This window comes from Hemitrygon akajei, chromosome 28 (genome assembly GCF_048418815.1).
Source record: "Hemitrygon akajei chromosome 28, sHemAka1.3, whole genome shotgun sequence".
NCBI classification, from domain to species: domain Eukaryota; kingdom Metazoa; phylum Chordata; class Chondrichthyes; order Myliobatiformes; family Dasyatidae; genus Hemitrygon; species Hemitrygon akajei.
This window is the reverse complement of record NC_133151.1, coordinates 21,793,296-21,812,268: the sequence shown is the minus strand read 5'-3', so window position 1 is coordinate 21,812,268 and position 18,973 is coordinate 21,793,296. Positions and strand designations below refer to the sequence as shown.

The window sequence follows — 18,973 nt, the reverse complement described above, 5'->3', positions numbered from 1 at the left end:
AGCCATGCTGAATAATCCTAATCATATGATGCCTTCATAAATCCTGCCTCTCAGTATCTTCTCCATCAACTTACCGACCTCTGATGTAAGACTCATTTTTTGAGACTTGGTCAGAGCACAGCAATGGTTCGATTTTGTTTTGCATCGGCCTTGCCTGAAAACCTGGACTTTGGAGTCAACTGACTCTGAAGACTCACGCTATTCGTTCAATAATTAGATGTTCTTTTGAGCCCGTTACCTGTTTGAGAGTTTTGGTTACTAGTCCTGTTTTTGCCTAGCATTTATTGATTTACTTTCATTTGAACACTGTTCGCATGAAAGATTTGTGAACTATCGACCCGCTTCAGTGTCTCTCACATTGCACTTTGGCCATATCCAAACCAGGGCAACAAAACAAACCCAATTTCAACAATGTATCGGATCACTGAAATATCACACCTTAGAATTAATGTCTTTGCTGATGTATGGAACCCACAGATGAACCCAATACTCTGAGAAACAGAGAAAATGCTGAATAGTTCAGGCGGCATCTGTGTAAAGTTAATGTTGCATATGGAGTCATTAATTCAGCTACTATTGACTGCTGTGTGATGTGTGTCTTCATCACTGTCAGTTTCGGTTTTCACGTTCATTTTCTTCCACACAACCTAAAACACCTTGACCTGTCACACAACCCCAAGCCCCACGCACTACCACCACAGTGTGTAAAAGGACGTACTCACCAGGACTCCCTCCCTTTGCTTCCCAATATAAGTCCAGGACTAAATCAGCCCGATTCTACTGACATAGGAAATTCCATTTTCACTGGTAGGTTTGCAAATGCCACATTACGTTAATCAAGGTTGCTTTGTAGTTTAACAGAATTGCTTCAATAGCAATTCCTACCCACAATCGTACGGCTGTGGATCGTATCTGATCTCAGGACCTCATATTATATTCAATAACGCTGAACAAACAGCATCGTTTTGGGCCATTCTGAGGGCGTTTTTTCAACTGATAACTTTGTCATTCCAGGCATTCGGTGTAGCCTCCTGAGCATTCCCAGGTTTACTGAGTCTCAGTTTGAACTTAAAAGAAATTCATAGAATCAGGTAGAGACAAAAGTCACCAAGAGAAACTCGCTTATGAACTACTGCGCTCTGATATTGAAGATCTCGGACAGCAGGCCCACAGGTGAAGTATTGAATGGTGGGAATTGAAAGTGACCGCACTGGTTTCCTTTCGTAGACCAAAGTCCAGCTGGATGGACTATCTGCGACTCTCTTTCTTTCTCTCTCTCTCTCTCTCTCTCATCTATTTTGTATCTTATGCTTGTCTGTTTCTCTTTCACTTCCAGCATCTATTCCTCTCCCAATTTCGAGCACAATTTTTATTATTTAACCGGACTGTCCATTCCATGGCAGAATGGAGCATTTCTTCTCAATATTCTTTTGACCTATGGCAGATTGAGATGCTCATAAAAGACTGTTCATCAGCAACATCACACACAACATTCTGGTGGAAATCAGCAGAGTTCCGTGGGTTACCTTGGATTTCCACCATCTGTAAATTTTCTCCTGTTTGAACATTAAAAACGCGTTCATTTGACCGTTTCCATATTGACGTCTGTCTCCCTATTGTATCTTTGTTCGAACCTGTGTTTCTGTGTGTGTGTGTGTGTGTGTGTGTGTGTGTGTGTGTGTGTGTGTGTGTGTGTATGTGTGTGAATGTTGGTGTGTATATGTGTGTGCATGTGTGTGTATGCGTGTATGTGTGTGTGCATGTGTGTGAGTGTGTGTGTGTGTGTGTGTGTGTGTGTGTATGTGTGTGAATGTTGGTGTGTATATGTGTGTGCATGTGTGTGTATGCGTGTATGTGTGTGTGCATGTGTGTGAGTGTGTGTGTGTGCGTGTGTGTGTGTGTGAGTGTGTGTGTGTGCGTGTGTGTGTGTGTGTGTGTGTATGAGTGTGCGTGTGCGTGTGCGCGCGCGCGCGTGTGTGTGTGCGTGTGAGACCAGTAAGGAACTGAAGGATAAAGGACGGTACCAAATGGGAAACTGCAGGGAGAGAAGGTAATTGTCGGACAGTGTCGCTGGTCTCCGTTTATCGATGAACAATTAGCCAGAAGAACGTTGAAATCTATAAATGTAGCTGCTCCGTGACCAGGCCCAGTACTTATAATTAAATCGTGAGGCCGCATTGTCACCAGAGACAGTGCTGATGTAATGCACAAGATTTCCGATGTATTTTACTTCAGTTGGCGCAATACTTACATCAGAGACAATGGTGTTGAATTAAAATGTTTGTTTCTGCAACTGTAGTTGAATTAAAGTGTTTGTTCAAGTGACTGTAACTAGGAAAGTTAGTGAGGTGTATAACCGTATCTCTGGAGATTAATACTCTGTATAAATCAGCGCTGCTTTGAATGGATGATCTGTCTGCCGGAGCTGTGAATTCTGGAGGAACAGAAATCACCGATTCTCACTGAAATGGTGTATCCAGTCATCCAGCGCATACGAGAAGTTTACTATCCTTTTATTTCAGCCTTTGGAATTCCCGGTAAGCCGCAGTGTCAGCTGCCGATGGTGGAAAATGAAGTTTAATTCTAATGTTTCTATCTCTGGTTCCACTGTTACATCCCCATTCCTAGAGTTCTACATTTCAGGAATGGAATAGACCCACTGGGATGTGGGTTCTGGGATCTGGATTTAAAATCAAACTGTTGCAGGAATTCAGCGAATCCACAAACATCTGTGATTCAGAGCGGGTCCGGCAGCGTTCTTCCAGCGGATTGTGATCAATGACGGGACGTTATTGGGCTTTTGGGCTCTTAGCAGCTGCACTGCATTTGCAAATATTGTGTTTATACAGCCCGCGGAGATCATGCCAATTGATTATCTGCATTTGTATGTGAGCGGTTGTCTGAATGAGATGCAACAATCAAGCCAACGACTGGTAGTGACACTTCAGCAATCTGCGATATGGCTGAATGCAAAGCGATTGATGGACAGCACAATGAAGTCTTTGCCGAGCTAATTAGCGAAAGCGAGGTGGTGTTTCATAGTCATCAGTACAGTGAAATGTATTCTATTATATCTACATCTGACACCGTTACAGGCATTTCACTGCGGCGTCGAGTTTGCTGCTGGGCGATGAATCCCTCCCCCCTGTGATGGATTCAGTGGGAGGCGTCATGTTTGTCTGTGAGGTTGTGTCAGACCGCGCTGTATCTGTTGGAATCAGTCAGTGTTCTGTTTTCAAGTCACTGCACCGCGCACACCCCTCATACAAACTATTCTCCCTCCTGGCATCTGGCAAAAGGTACCGAAGCATTCGGGCTCTCACGACCAGACTGTGCAACAGTTTCTTCCCCCAAACTATTAGACTCCTCAATTCCTGCTAAAACATTACATCATTTATTAATACATTGTAATTTGCCCTTTACAGTGTCTATTGTCTTGTTTGTTAATTATTGTACTGTCTTTATTTATGTAGTTCCGTGTTGGTCTGAAGTTTAATATAGCTTTGTGTTGTTTCACGTAGTCCAGAGTAGTTTTGTGTTGTTCCATGTAGCACAGTGGTCCTGGAGGAACGTTGTTCCGTTTTCACTGTGTACTGTACCAGCAGTTATGGTTGAAACGACAAAAGAAGCGACTTGACTTGACTTGAGGAGAGATACTTCAACTCTTTTACCATATCGTCTGTTTTCCCTTGAAGAGTTTTCCGGCATTTCCTGTTTTTCTTCCTTCCTTCACCTGCTCTGCTGCTGACAGGGATCGCCATGGAAGCTGATGATTGGCTAATGGAGAGAACCCCGCCATCAGAGCCCGGATTTATTCACTTCATCCAGACGAGACGCGGGTAGAAAATGTTCCACCCAGTATTGACTCTGAGGAGGTAGTTTCCCAGTTTTAGCTTTCAGCTGTCACTTCACATTTCTGTCATCAGTAAGGAATCCGTATTCAGATCATTTTGACTTTATTTTACCGTGCAAACTCCTTCTCTGTCTCTGCCAGCTCTGCGCCCTTTCTCGACCCTCCCACCACTAATTGTAAAAATAAAGTGGAAATATCACAGGATCCCCCCACCCCCCACAAACAGCTGTATTCTTCAACTTTCTGTTTCCTGTCTCTCCTCCAGCGAACTTGGTGTCGATTGTGATCCTGTCCCGGGGAAAGTGCGGTCTCTCCAAATGTGTCACTCGCTACCTGGTGGGAATGGCAGCGGCTGATCTCCTGGTCGTTATCTCGGAACCGCTGCTGAAGTGGACTTCTGAGATTTATTTCCCCCGATCATTCCTGCGAATCACTCCTGTGTGCAGACTCGTCGAATGGTTGATTTCTGCGAGCACTGTGTCCTCAGTCTGGCTGACTGTCGCTTTCACCGTCGATCGATTTGTGGTTATTTGCTGTGAGAAGCTGAAAACAAAATATTGCACCGAGAGAACGGCGGCTGTGGTTATCGGGACAGTGAGTGTACTGGCCTGTTTGCAGACTGTCCCCTGGGGCTTTGCATTGGAGCCTGGAGAAATAATTGATGGTGTTCCCTGGGGTTGTGTTCCCTCACGGAGCTTCACAAACTCTCCCTCATGGGCGGCATTTGAGATGTGTATTCTCATTTTAACCCCTTGTGTCCCATTCTTTCTGATTTTTCTGTTCAATATTCTGACTGTCAGGCGGATTCTAGCGGCCAGTCGAGCCCGCAGGGGCCTCCGGGGACAAAAGAGTGGAGAGAATGACAAGGACCGGGAGATGGAGAACCGACGCAAATCCATCGTTTTGCTCTTCAGCATAACCGGTAGTTTCATATTGTTGTGGGGAACATTCGTGGTATTTCATATCTATAGACGGATTTCAATAAGTTTTGTTTATTCTGTCACGTATTCCAGTTACATCACAAAACACGCATCTTTAATGCTGCAGATTCTCAGTTCCTGCACCAACACGTGTATTTACGCCCTGACTCAGAGCAAATTCCGAGAGGAACTGAAGAATGTGGTGAAATACCCACTGAATCGGATTTTAACATTCGTTAATCATTTGAAATAAATGCTGTAAAGTTGTACCATTCGCTGCCTTCATGTTCCCTATTCTATACCCCCTCTTGTGAGTAAAGGGAAACAATGTGATGAACAGAGTTACGAAACAAACACGAGAAAATCTGCAGATGATCGAAATATAAAAGAACACACACACAAAATCAGTTCATAATGAAGGGTCTTGGTCCTAAAAGTCGACCGTTTACTCTTTTCCACACACAGAATGATGGAGGAATTCAGCAGGTCAGGCTATGGAAAAGAATAAACTGTCGTCGTTTCGGCCCACGATACTTCATCAGAGTCTGTCAACCGTTCACTCTTTTCCATTTTGTGTGCGTTGCCTTAGAGTTACAAAACAGCTGATCACAGTTGATTCGGACGGCATCACTGTCCACACCATCGCAGAGAGATCCCCTTTGCAGCCCTGTTAAATTGAAGCTTGAGGCGAACACGTTCCCCCCGCTTCCCGGTTTTGACAAAACTGCCTGATCTTGGGGTATGTTATCGTCTGTATCAACCACTCCTGCTCCCGTCATTATCCGTCCTTCCTTTCACCCTCTTTTTCTCCTCAAGGGAGCTTGAGAGAGCGTGATTGAAAGAGAGAGAGAGAGAGAGAGAGAGAGAGAGAGAGAGAGAGAGAGAGAGAGAGAGAGAGAGAGAGAGAGAGAGAGAGAGAGCGAAAGAACGAAAGATCGAACAGAATGTGTGGCATTATCGCATCTGTGATCCCCCCAATCACTGAGACCTGCTTGATTCTTGGATGAGAAGTGTTATTTTGATTTATACACTGCTCCTATTGTATTTATTGTTTTCTTTCTACATTGATATCGTACGAGTTTTAATAAAGCGTGCAGTCTCCTTTCTTTGCGTATACATATGTAAATACAGTGAACGGAAACAAAAAAGAGCATACTGAATTTTGAAATAATTTTTATGACAAAGAGCCTATCACATAAACACAGGAATATAGTTGGATGGATATGAGTCACATTCAGCAAGCACTTTAGCGGGGGCACAAATAGGAGTATCAGTGGAAATGAGTGAGATTGCAGGATGATGCGTTACCCCCATCATACCAGGGCCAAGGATGTCTGTGAGAAGGTAGAGAAAACTCTAAAAGGGCCGGGTGAGCAGCCAGAGGTCGTGGTCCTTATTGGAACAAACAACAGAGAAACATGGTCCTGCAAAGAGAATTTAGGGAGTAAGGCCGAAAGTTAAGAAGTAGGAACTCTCGGGTGGTGATCTCAGAATTAATTCTGGTGTCACATGCGAGCGAGGAATGAAATGGCAACTTTCGTCCAATTAAATGTGTAGCTACCAATCTGGGACACGGGAAAGGGCATCAGGTATACAGATCATTGGGAGTTCTTCCAAGATATATGGGACTTGTGCAAGAAGGATGGGTTACCCCTGCAGTGAAGGGGAGCTGATATTCTGCCAGGGAATTTCGCTGGAGACACCCTGAAGAGTTTTATCATGTGGCATGCAGAGGCCGGGGTGGGGGGCGGGGGAGTTGGGAACTCGAACTACAGTTCATCAAGTCGCATTCAGCGGAAGATAGAGACGAGGTCAAGAAACGCCAAAAGGAAGTCAAGCTGGAGCCACGTTAATGAGCACAGTGCACCAAAGGGCAGAAGTGTGTTTATTTCAGTGCCCGATGTAGAACAATTAAGGTAGACATATTTCGAGTCCGGTTAAGAGAAGAGCAGGACTGGTAGCTAAACATTCCAGGATTCAGATGATTTAGAGAGTCCAGAGGGAGGTAAAATATGTTGCTGAGATGCACTGCTGATCAGTCAGAATGTCACAAATTCAACGTCTTCCCAGAGGCTCATCCAATGAGACAATGAGGGTGGAACTCAGGAATGAGAAAGGTGCAATCACTGTGATGGGATTACACTGTAGGCCTCCAAATAGCCAGTGTGAGAGAGGAACAGATATGTCGGCATGTTGTGGATTGATATAAAAATCTACAGTAGCTCCAGTGGGTGAATAATCTCCCCAGAATGACTGGGACTCCCTAACCGCCTAAGACTTGAATGGGGCATTATTTATTCGTTTTCTTTGGGACGTTTTCCTGAAACAGTATGTAGATGGTCCACCAGGGAGGGGGAGATAGTTGACTTAATGCTGCAAAATGATACTAGCAAGATGGTTGGACTTTCATTTGGAAAAAAATGTAAAGATTATAATTATGGAGGTTTTTGGACTGTTATTAGTAAGGGTCAGAATGGACCTGCAGATGGAGAAATGCAAATTTGGGGAAGGCAAATTACAACAGAATTGGGCAGGAATCGTAGAGAGTAGTCTGGGAGCCGATCATTCTGGTTAAGTCCAGGTCTGATATGTGAGAGTCACTTACTGTCTTGCTGATCAGAATTCAGGACTTCCCTGTCCCTGTGGGGAAGGAGAAGGAAGGCGAAATTCAGGAACTTCAGATGATGAGTGATATTGTATTCAATTAAAACAAGTAAGAGGAGGTATATGTAAGGTTTAGAAAGCCGAAATTGCACAAGGCCTTGGAGCAAGATACAGGAAGAAAGAAGAAAGTCACAGTGTGAACCAGGAGAATGAACAGTGACCAGGAAATGTCCTCGCTGAGGAGAATCAACGAGAATCCTGAGATAGTTTATGCAGACACTGGAAACAATAGTATACTGCGGAAGAGGACAGGACCACATAAGGACAAAAAGGGAGATTATGTCCGGAGCCAGAGTTAACATGCGAGGTAGAGAATGAATACTTTGCCTTCATTGGTGTTCACTAAGGAGAAGGAAATAGGGGGAAACGAGATTATGGTGGCTAAATTGATATTCTCAGGTGTTTTGTTACTAAGGGGAAGGCAGTGTTGGGCTCTAAAAGAGTACAAAGACGGGTAAATCCTTACAAAATGCTGGTGAATGCAACAGGCCAGGCAGCATCTATAGGAAGAAGTAGAGTCGACGTTTCGGGCCGAGACCCTTCGACAAGACTAACTGAAAGAAGAGATAGTAAGAGATTTGAAAGTAGGAGGGGGAGAGGGAAATCCGAAATGATAGAAGACAGGAGGGGAGGGATGAAGCTAAGAGCTGGAAAGCTGATTGGCAAAAGGGATACATAGCTGGAGAAGGGAAAGGACCATGGGACGGGAGGCCTAGGGAGAAAGAAAGGGGGAGTAGAGCACAAGAGGGAGATGGAGAACAGGCAAGGAGTGATTGTGAGAGGGGCAGAGAGAGAAAAAAATGCGGGGGAATAAAAAAATAAGGGATGGGGTAAGAAGGGGAGGAGTGGCATTACCAGAAGTTAGAGAAATCAATGTTCATGTCACCAGGCTGAAGGATACCTAGACAGAATATAAGGTGTTGTTCCTCCAACCTGACTGTGGCTTCAGCTTGACAGTAGAGGAGGCCAAGGATAGACATATCAGAATGGGAATGGGACGTGGACACACATTTCCTGGTCTTCTGGTCCCACAGCACCAGTTTCAGGCATAGCCATTACCCCTCAAAGGTAAGGGTTTTGAAACAGAGGGGAATCTTTCAGTCACCCCAATAATGAATCCACATTCAGGGACACCACAACTCTATGTTCTCGATATTAACTTCATATTGATTATATATTTTTATAGCATTTGTTTTCTTTTGTGCACTGGTGGTCTGTCTGTCTTAGTTGTGTTCTGCTTTTCATTGATCCATTGTGTTTCTTTTTATTTACTGTGTATGCCTGAAGAAAATGAGTCACGGGGTAGCATATTGCGACACATAAGTACTTTGAAAAATAAATGTACTTTAAATGCTGTATTTGACGGAACATGTTTTGTGAGGATACGTGGAGTAAGAATGGACTTTTCTCATGGGAGGGTATCAGGATGACAAGTGTCTTACGCTTTTCCGTTGATGCTGACTGGCCTGCTGAGTATCTCCAGCATTGTGTGTGCATTCCAGGCGAACGAGAACTATGTCAGGCAGGAACTGGCGAGAGTAGAGATTGCGAGCAGCTGTGATTCGGTGAACTCACATCTCATCTGTGAGAGTTATTTAAAGACAAGTGGTTCAGAATTCAAATTGTTTCCATGAGGGGAAAATACACGGATGCAAGATCTGAGAACATTAGATGATGAGAGATGCTGCAATTGCAGTAAGAAAGAAAAATAACCTGTGTGGAAGGTTTAGGGAGTGGAAATTAGACAAGACCCTTGATAACTTTTCAGCAATGTGCAACTTGAACATAGAATAGCAGTGCTCAGTGATGTTGTGGAAGGGGGCTGATTTTGCTGAGCATGTCTGGAGAGAATAACAAGGCATTTTATGCATACATTAGAAAAAACAGCAGCCCGGCTGAGAAGGTAGGATTGTCGACAATTCCAGAGCAAAGGAGGAACGTATGCCTGGAGTTAGAGGAAGTGGGAAAGCACCAAATGAATATTTCATGTCAATATCCATCAAAGAGAAAGTGATAGTGGATAGAATGATCAGGAAGGATGCACCGATATTCCATGGCACTTTGATAATAAGCTGTTGGGAGCTTCGGGACTCTCCAAGAACATTAGGTGGATAAATTACCAGGATTTGTTAGGATGCATCCCACGTTATTGAGTGAGTGAAGCAAGATTGCAGATTGCTGGGGACTTCACAGAGATCTTTGTAGTATTTTTTTTAATTACACATAGTGTTGCAGAGGACTGAAGATGAGCCAATATTGTCCAGCTGCTTAACAATGGCTCATAGAGACAAATGAGGAAACTACATCACTGACACAGAAATTTGGTGCAGATGTGGATGGTGATAGGCATTGCCAAAAGATTCAATAGAACAGAGTCCAGCTGGAAATGTGGGCAGAGAAATGGCATATGAGGTGTTGTACGCTGGGAAGTCAAATTTCAGAGGTTCTTTTTTCAGAATCACTCTCCGGTTTGGAATGGGCTGTTATGGCAGGGACATGCTCTTTGTCAGAATGTGGCAGATCAGGGAGTCAGTCAGTGCCCCATTAACTTCACACGAGTGAAGTGCACCAGCTGCAGCTCCTGACTGACCGTGTGAACTCTGCGCTCTTTCGACATTTTTGATAAATTTCCCATAGATCGGTGACAGAACTGAAAACAATACCTTATATTAGACCTCACCAACACCTTCCACATCTTCAACAGAACACCTCAAATCCTGTACTCAGTACATACATTTATAAAGTCCAGTGTGCCAAAAGCTATTTTTATAACTCTCTCTACCTTGATTGAAAGGGAAGCCTATAAAGACCTTTTCAAGTATATCAGAACTGATATCATACCCAACAAGGTGATTATACAAGTCACTTCTTTGGTCACGGAACTTGAATCTTTCATGCTATCTGGTGGAGTTACACTCCTGCAGGATTCTACAAGGAAGTACATTCGTAGGAAACTGGAATCTGAGCTGGGAAATTCGGTAGATATATTTCCAGATGACAGGGGAAAATTGTTAATGTTTCCTGAAAGTGTATCATTAAGGGACGTTGTCTTGGAAAATCAAACTCTACAGAGGGAACTCAAAGTTTGGAGGGCCAAGGCAACCAATCAGGAAGGTTGCTGCCACTGTTGGCATAGAGGTTTGTAGGGCTCTCATCGGGTTGCACGCATATACAGGATGTGACACTGTAAGCCTGCTGTTGGCAAAGGGAAGACAAGTGCCCTGAATCTTCTGACCAGCAACAGGGAAACTCAGGACACATTCTTAGAGTTGGTCAGGAATGGGGCCTGTCCCCAGAACTGATGGACAAACTGGAGGCATTTACATGTCTCCTGTATGCCCGCAAAGCATCGACCACCAAGTTCAATGAGCTCAGATATCACCATTTCTGTGCCAAACAAAAGGTGACATCGAAATTTATCAACTCCCACCATGCAAGGACTGCTTAAACAAAACATGCACAGCGAGCCAACTACAATGCTGGTATCTGGAGAAGATGTTTGGAGAAGGACCCACAAGTGCCAAGCCCTGTTGGTGGAGGATGGAAGATGGACAGAGTAGAGGAAGCTGAAGAGTTGGTGGTGCACTGGATGGAAGGCCAGCCAGCACCCGATGCCGTCCTGGATCTACTGGCCTGTAACTGTCCAAAGAAATGTTCAATCCCAAGAAGTATGTGTGTTGCAAATGGCCTCAGGTGTACTGACATGTGTAGACTGGCAGACTGCGAGCACCAGGCATCCACCTCGGAGAGTGTGGAAAGTTCAGATGAAGATGTGGAAGACGTGGAAGACATGGAAAATTATTATGATTCTTAATAGGTTCTGTAAGTATTGAAAACAAAGTATGGAAAACAGTCTTTGATTAAATATATTCATTTTACAACCAAATGGGGCCTAGGTTATGGCCGTTTGGAACCCCACATTTGAATTATTGTACTGTAATTCTATATGCTATGACAAGAGCTTAAGATTGTTTTGATTTGATACAATGATATGGAAATATCATGACATTGATAAAACTCCAGAAATCTCTCCAAATGTTTTTTTTACCCTTTGGGGGGTGTGGTAACATTTTCTGCTGTACTGATATTATTACAGAATATATACAAAAAGGGATTGCTTATCTGAATCCCTGAATAACTTCTCTACAAATCCACGTAATTATATGTGTCCTGGGGTTTTTAATTGACTTTTCCAAAATAAACAAAAGACAAACATTTTTCTAAAAATGAAATGATTCACTCTACTGAAATTCGCACTGTATTGTGAGTGCCACCAGTGACATAGTTTTCAATGCAGAATTTCATAACAACATTTGATGAAAAGTGCTTGAACTTGGCTATCATTGCTACAAATTTCAATGTTGAGGGATCATTGATGACAAAGTACCACTAGTTTGAATATATATGTTGTACTTTATATTGGCCACTTTTCAGAAATGCTTATTTTTGGGTAGTGTTATCAAATGCATGATAGCATACACAAAGCTACCACTGGTGCAATGTTATCACATATTTTCTAACTCTAGAGATGCATACCTTGCCAAAAACCACTATAAGCATTATTCCCCTCAGATGGTACTGTCCAACCCTACTGGCCCACGGACTATCAGTGCCCGACTGCCCACCCGACAAGTCAACCATTGCTTCTCCTTGCAAAGTGTAACACCTAAGACTTGTCTGCATTAAACTCCATTTTTTGAACTGGTCCATATCCCATAGCAAGCTTTGATAACATTTCTTGCTGTCCACTATGCCCCCAATCTTGGTGTCATCCACACATTTGCTGATCCAATTTATCACATTATCATCAAGATTCTTGCTATAGATGGTCAATAACAACAGACACAGCACCGATTCCTGCATCACACCATTAATCACTGGCCTCTAGTCAGAGAGGCAACATATGCTACCACACTCTAGCTTCTCCAGCAAAGCAAATATGTAATCCAACTTACTACCTCATCTGGAATACCATTCAAAAATTGCCATTTACAATGCGGGAACTTGTCAACGGGCTTCCTGAAGCCCATACGGACAACATCTACTGCCTTTTCCTCGTCTATCCTCCTGGTAACTTCATTGAAAAATGCCATGATAAGGTCACGTCCACTTCTTCCATGGGCAGAGAATTCTGCAGATTCACTACTCTCTGGGAGGAGCAGTTTCTCCTCAACACCATCCTAAATCTATTTCCCTGAATCTTAATCACAATGCTATATCCCCTAGTTTTAGTCTTACTGAGCAGTGGAGACAATATTCCCGACTCCACCTCATTCATCCCTTTTCACAATTTTGTATATTTCTCTAATGTCCCCTCTCATTCTTCTGAATTCCATCATGTAGAGTCCCAGGCAACTCAATCTCTTCTCATTGACTAACTCCACCTTCTCCAGAATCAACCTGGTGAACCTCCTCTGCAAATCCAGCAAACCCAGTATCTTTCCTGAACAAAGAAAACCAGATCTGCATGCAGTTTTCAATGTACAAAGTAAATTTGTCACCAAGACACATACAACGTCACCATGTAATTGAGATTTTTTTCCTGCAGACATTCGGAGTAGAACAAATAAAAGCAATAGGATCAAAGAAATAAAACACACAAAGACTAACATTTTGCAACTAGAAATAAAGGAACAAACAAACAAATAATACTGAGTTAAAGAGTCATTGCTGGTGAGTGCAGAGGTTGCTCGGGGTTGAAGTGAGTGAAGTTATCCACGCTGCTTCATCCAGCTACCCCCTGTATTTTGCACATTCAGGAGATGGACACAGTGTCTATAGAAGCGAGACAAAGCAGCATCTATTTCATGGACCCTATACAGATTACAGAGGAGGAGATGTTTGCTCTCCTCAGATAAATTAGGATAGATAAATCCCCAGGGTGTTCCCTCGGACTCTGCAGGAGGGAAGTGCAGAGAGTGCCAGACCTCTACCAGAGATATTTAAATCATGCTTTGCAACAGATGTGCTACCAGAGGACTGTAGGGTAGCAATGTTGTTCCGCTCTTTAAGGATGGCTCAAAACTTAAACCTGGAAATGATAAGCCCTTAAGCCAGACATCATTATTTGTAAAGTAAATGGAATGTATTTAGAGGGGCTGGATTTATAAGTATTTGGATAAATATGAACTGATTAAGGATATTCATCGGCGTCGAGCGTGGTAGGTCATGTCAACTAATCTTATAGAGTTTTCAAGGAAGTTATCAGAAAAGTTCACAAAGGGAAGGAAGTGGATGTTGTCTACATGGACTTCAGCAAGGTATTTGACAAGGTCCTGCATAATGGGTTGGATAAAACGTTTCAGGGATTTGTGTTGGGTCTATTGTTGTCTGTCATCTATATCAATGATCTGTGTGATAATGTGGTGAACTGGATCACAAATATACGGCTCACATCCAGATTAGGGCTGCTGTGGACAGCGAGGAACGCTATCATAGATTGCAGTGGGATGTGGACCAGCTGGTAAAATGGGCTGAAATTGGCAGATGGAACTTAACGCTGACAAGCGTGAGTTCTTGCACTTCTGTGGGGTACAGTGAACCGTGGGGAAGTAAGGAGTATGCTAGAACAAAGGGAACTGGGATTACATGTCCATAATAGTTGAAAGGGGTGTCAAGGTAGATAGTGTCATAAAGAAAGCTTTTGGCATATCAAAGTATCGAGTGCAGGAGATGGGGTGTATTTTGAAGTTGAATAAGTCAGTGGCGAGGCATAATTTGAAGTATTGTGTGCAGTTTTGTTTGCCAACTCACAGGAATGCAAATAAGTTTGAAAGAGTGAAGGGAAATATTACAAGGACGTTGCTGGGTCTGGAGGACCTGAGTAATAAGGAAAGATTGAATAGATTAGAACTTTATTTCTCGGAATGGAGAGGATTGAGAGGATATTTGAAAGGGGTACACAAAATTATGAGGGGTATTGTTCGGGTACATGCAAGCAAGCTTTTCCCGCTAAGGTTGGGTGGGACGACAACCGGAGGTCATGGGTTGAGGGTGAAAGGTGAAATGTTTAAGGGATCATGAGGGGAAAGTTCGTCACTCAGAAGGTTGTGGAAAACACAAGTGGTACGTGCAAGCTAGATTTCAATGTACCAGAGAAGTCTGGATAGGTTCATGGCTGATAGGGTTATGGAGGTCAATAGCCTTGGTGCACGCAGATGGGATTAGGCAATTTAAATAGTTATGGGGTGAAGGGCCTGCTTCGGTGTTGTACATTTCTGTGACATTATGGCCTCACCAGTACCCTGTAAAGTTGCAGCATAACCTCCCTGCTCTAAAATTCAATTTCTCTAGCCAACATTCTATTTGCAGGTTGATAACCAATTGAACGGAACGTTTGCAATCGCGGTCCCAAGTCACCCTGCACAGCAGCTTACTGCATGTTTTCAGCATTTAAATTATCATCTGAACTGTATTTTTTCTTACAAATGGATGACGTTGCTCTTGTCAGCATTTTACTCCATCTGCCAGACAATCCCCCATTGCTATCGATGTTGTCAGCTCATCCCACCACCCCTTAGAATGATCTCTGACTTCTCTGACCCTGCTACCTTGTTTGGCAACATATTGGCAACGCACTCTAGTCCGGTCTGCTGCGTAAGTCTAGGGAAGACAATATAAGGCCCGACCAAACATCTGAGATAGAGGTGCAAGCCCAGCTCAAACCCCTGTTTATGTGGATGCTGAGTGATTTGTTACCGTGTTCAAAATGAACCACGGAATAACAGGTAGTACACCATATACAATTAAACTATTTAGCTTTATAATTCTTAATTTGACTAAAGGGTTAGTAGGAAAAACAAAGAAAATGGCCAATTTTAATAAAACAGTCTGAAGTGGACAAGTTAGAGCTGATAGTTTCCCATTCGCCGATCCTCCTTCTACGTCCCCGGACGATGTTAAATCATGGTCCCACTCCGGGTCGAGTCCTATGACCTCTTCCCTCCGGCGTCTCCTTCCTTCATCTCCCGCCGAACAGAAGACCCGGCTCTACACCGGTGTCAGGCACACAACACGAAAACACACAGCCTTCATTGGGCGGTTTACATTCCAAATCACTCGTTATCTTTTACCATAATCCAAACACTGCTTCTGCAGAAGGACTATTACGTCAGCATTGAAAAGTGATAGCATTAATCATGTCCTCATGACATTGAGATAATTTGCTACCCCTTCATACAAAGCACAGAGTGCAACCCAGGTGTACACTTAGAGAGCATCAGAAGGAGAACTTCATGCAGATGGTGTTTGGAAACCGGAATCCATGCCTGAGTGACCGGCGGAAGCAGGTACACTCACAACATTAAAGAATTGTCGGCGAGTACTTGAATTATCAAGACACTGAAGGAAATAGCTGCTGAGCGAGGTCGTTTTTGGTATGATCGGTACTTGATCGTCAGCACGGACATTGTGGGCCGAACGGCCTGTTTCAGCGGTGCGGGGGGGGGGAGGTGCATGATTCTGTGACTGTATGTTGCATTTATTAATCACAATAAAGGGGTTAGTTTACTCTCGTAGTGGGGGGGGGGTGGTGTTTGGTGATGAGAGAGTGGATGGCGAGTAGACTGACAGCACTCAGTGTGAACACATCATCCGACATGTTTTGTTGTTGGTTGTGGGAAGCTGGGTTAGAGTGAGAGCAGGAAGCTGCCGAGATCGGTTGACCGGGGAAAATGTGAGGGAGAGCAATTCCATCGTTGATGGACTGGCCTGGCCAGCCCATAATAATTTTCGAGTGACCCATGGATTGAAATGACTTGTGGAATTGGTAGGCGAGTTGTGAGGGTTGGAGCAGTGGGACGCTGGAAGTGCATGAGTGTGGCTGGAGGTGATTCTGGATGTTGTCGGTCGGATTCTTCAGTGCGGTGCAGTTCGTGTTATGTCCAGTTGGGGTCGCGATCGTCCGACAGAGCGGAGATACAGAAGCCGTGTTTGAGTGAAGTTGATTGAAGTGGGAGTGATGGCTTCAGAATTGGATGAGCTACATGTCGTTTCCCGCCCGTGGCATTACGAAGGCAGAAATATAAATGTATGACTGTGATGAAAATGTTGATTGGAAGACGGAGTTGGGCTGGAATGAGAGCACCTGGTTTGGTAAATCGTTGAAGATAATAGGTGACTGAAAGGCTGGAGAAAAGTGAGAGACTGCTGTGGGAAGGACACGTGTGAAAGGCTCCAGTATCGCAGTGAACAAACATCAAGATGATTCTGTTCGCTGTGGTGTGTTCTGAAATCTGCAAAAGCCAGGGCATGCATTCCTCGTTAGTATAGTGGTTAGTATCCCCGCCTGTCACGCGGGAGACCGGGGTTCAATTCCCCGACGGGGAGTTTCAAATTTTACTGCATCATTCAAGGGGATTGTTGAATGAAGAAGACAAATTAAAGCGGACAAAGCATTTGTGTTTACGCTAATTCAGTTCATTGGGCATTGGCAAGGTGGAATATAGTTCGGACTGCTGTGAGGCCGGGTCAGTAGAGTCTTCCGAGAAGAAAGGGGCGTTGTTCTCAGCCTCTTTCCTCAAATATCCCCTGACAATCTGTATCTCAGAACCGTTCCTCGTTACTTGTTCGTTATTCGTTTTTACACTCAGTGACAGAGTCCGTCATTCCGAGCATATTAATCCGGGGCATTTGTTGTCAACTATGAGTTCCCGCATGGTCCCACCACAGTAGTAAAGTAACTGACCAATATCAGTCCAGACAAAGGGTGCCGGTCGGAAACGTCGTCTGTTTACCCTTTTCCATCGATTATGCTTGTTCTGCCGAGTTCCTTCAGCATTTTCTGTGTTGCTTGGATTTCCAGCATCTGCAGATTTCTCTTGTTTCTGACCAATATTATGTGTCACCCTGGAACACTTCCTTTGCATCCTCATCTTGTTTTGGTATGCAAATGTCTCCTGTTACCCTGCTATGCAAAAGGGAACCAGGGCCTTTAACGACCTTTCTTGCCGAGGTTGACTGCACACGATCTGTAAACTCTCCTTGCCAAGACGCGACATTAACTTGACTCGCTGTGACTTCCACACGCCCCACTTCCCTTTCGTCCTGTAAAGGACAGCATGGATTGTGGCTGCAGTTGAACTGCACAGAGAATTCGGGTCTCCTCAGTGACCCTGTCATCGTCTGTCTGAAGAGGAGGATTGCGGAACGATAGGAGGCAGCGATCCTTTGGGTCCTCTCTCCATAGAGAGCTCTCAGTAAGAAACTTCAACAAGTTTCAACAGCAGCAAGAATATAAACCGCCTTGCCCACTGTACACTGGAGTTGCACGAGCATCCCAGCAAGGAATGAAGCTGATCAAGGGGGGTTCATTATAACAGAATCACTCGGTACAATTGAGGGGTTCAGACTCCACTGTTAACCCACCTTCCGTATGTATGGCCCCCTACAACACACTCAACAACTCGAGCGTTTAGTACCAACATACGTTCATAAGTAAGCGTCATGTTCTTTGAGTGGAACAGGAGCTGTGCCGCTTCATCTATGACATGAGGCGAAGAATCCATCAAGGCCAAGAATTGAGAGGCAGGCATACATCAGGAGGCATTTTACAGCGGGCAGAATTACAATTGTACAAATTCTACAGTACAGTTTGGGAAAGGATTATTTAAAGTAAACTTCATAGTCTGTGGTGGTTGTGGCGGCTGAGGCTGAAACTGTTATCAAAGTTGCTTTGACGCTGAGGGCATCTTTGAACTCAGTGGCGAGGCTGTCCACAAACAATGTGCACCTCTCACTGACGCCTCCACCTTTTACCAGTAACTGTCCTCCGCCATCTCCCCATGTTTCTTGAAGTGAATCAAAGAACTGCAAAATCCATAATTTAGAACAGCTGTTTTTTTTTCTAAATAACACTATACAATGTTCAAAACAAAATAAATACCAGTCACAAGTGGATGACGTCAAATGCATTTGAAGCAGGTAACGTTCAAACAAAATTTAGAATGAAATTGTAAACAGATTTAATCTAGTAATGATGAGCAACAATGTGGTCACTGTCATCTTTATTAAATATAAAACAGAATACAAGTTAAAATAACATTCAAATCATACAGGGCAGCTGTCACAATACAACGGTCAATATTAATGAGACAATGGTAGAGCAGTCCAGGGAGTCTCCAGTCCTCACACAAATATTATCCACTCCCTTAACAGCTTGAAGCACTTGATTTCATCTGAAATTATTCTAAACCACTCAGAATTTTACTTACCTCTTTTCATCTCACACAAGTAACAATCTACATTTCCTTTAACCTGGACTCATTTAATCATCATTTGCAATAACATTCATTACGATCGAGTAAATCTGTGTATTTCTGAAATACCTTGTTTATCTACTTTACACATTTATTAAGGTGCCCATCTGCTTTTTGTGCAATACGGTGTATCGTATGTCACTATGGAGTGTGAAGGAAACACGTCAATATAACATGACATTTTAGTTCAAAGTGCATAAATGTCTCCATATTGCTCATTCTCCCATCGAGCTTTTGAGAGATTTACACCAGCCTCATCAAGAACTCAGGAGACACTACTG

At 43.7% G+C, this 18,973-nt stretch overlaps 1 protein-coding gene and 1 non-coding gene across 2 annotated transcripts in view; both read left to right on the top strand.

Moving 5' to 3' along the window:
• Positions 1-18,973, top strand: part of LOC140717774 (uncharacterized) — an 81,825-nt gene that overhangs the window by 27,743 nt on the left and 35,109 nt on the right. The gene's annotated exons all lie outside the window — the stretch shown is intronic.
• On the top strand, positions 16,693-16,764 carry trnad-guc (transfer RNA aspartic acid (anticodon GUC)). The gene has a single exon. It is a non-coding gene; the product is annotated as a tRNA-Asp (tRNA).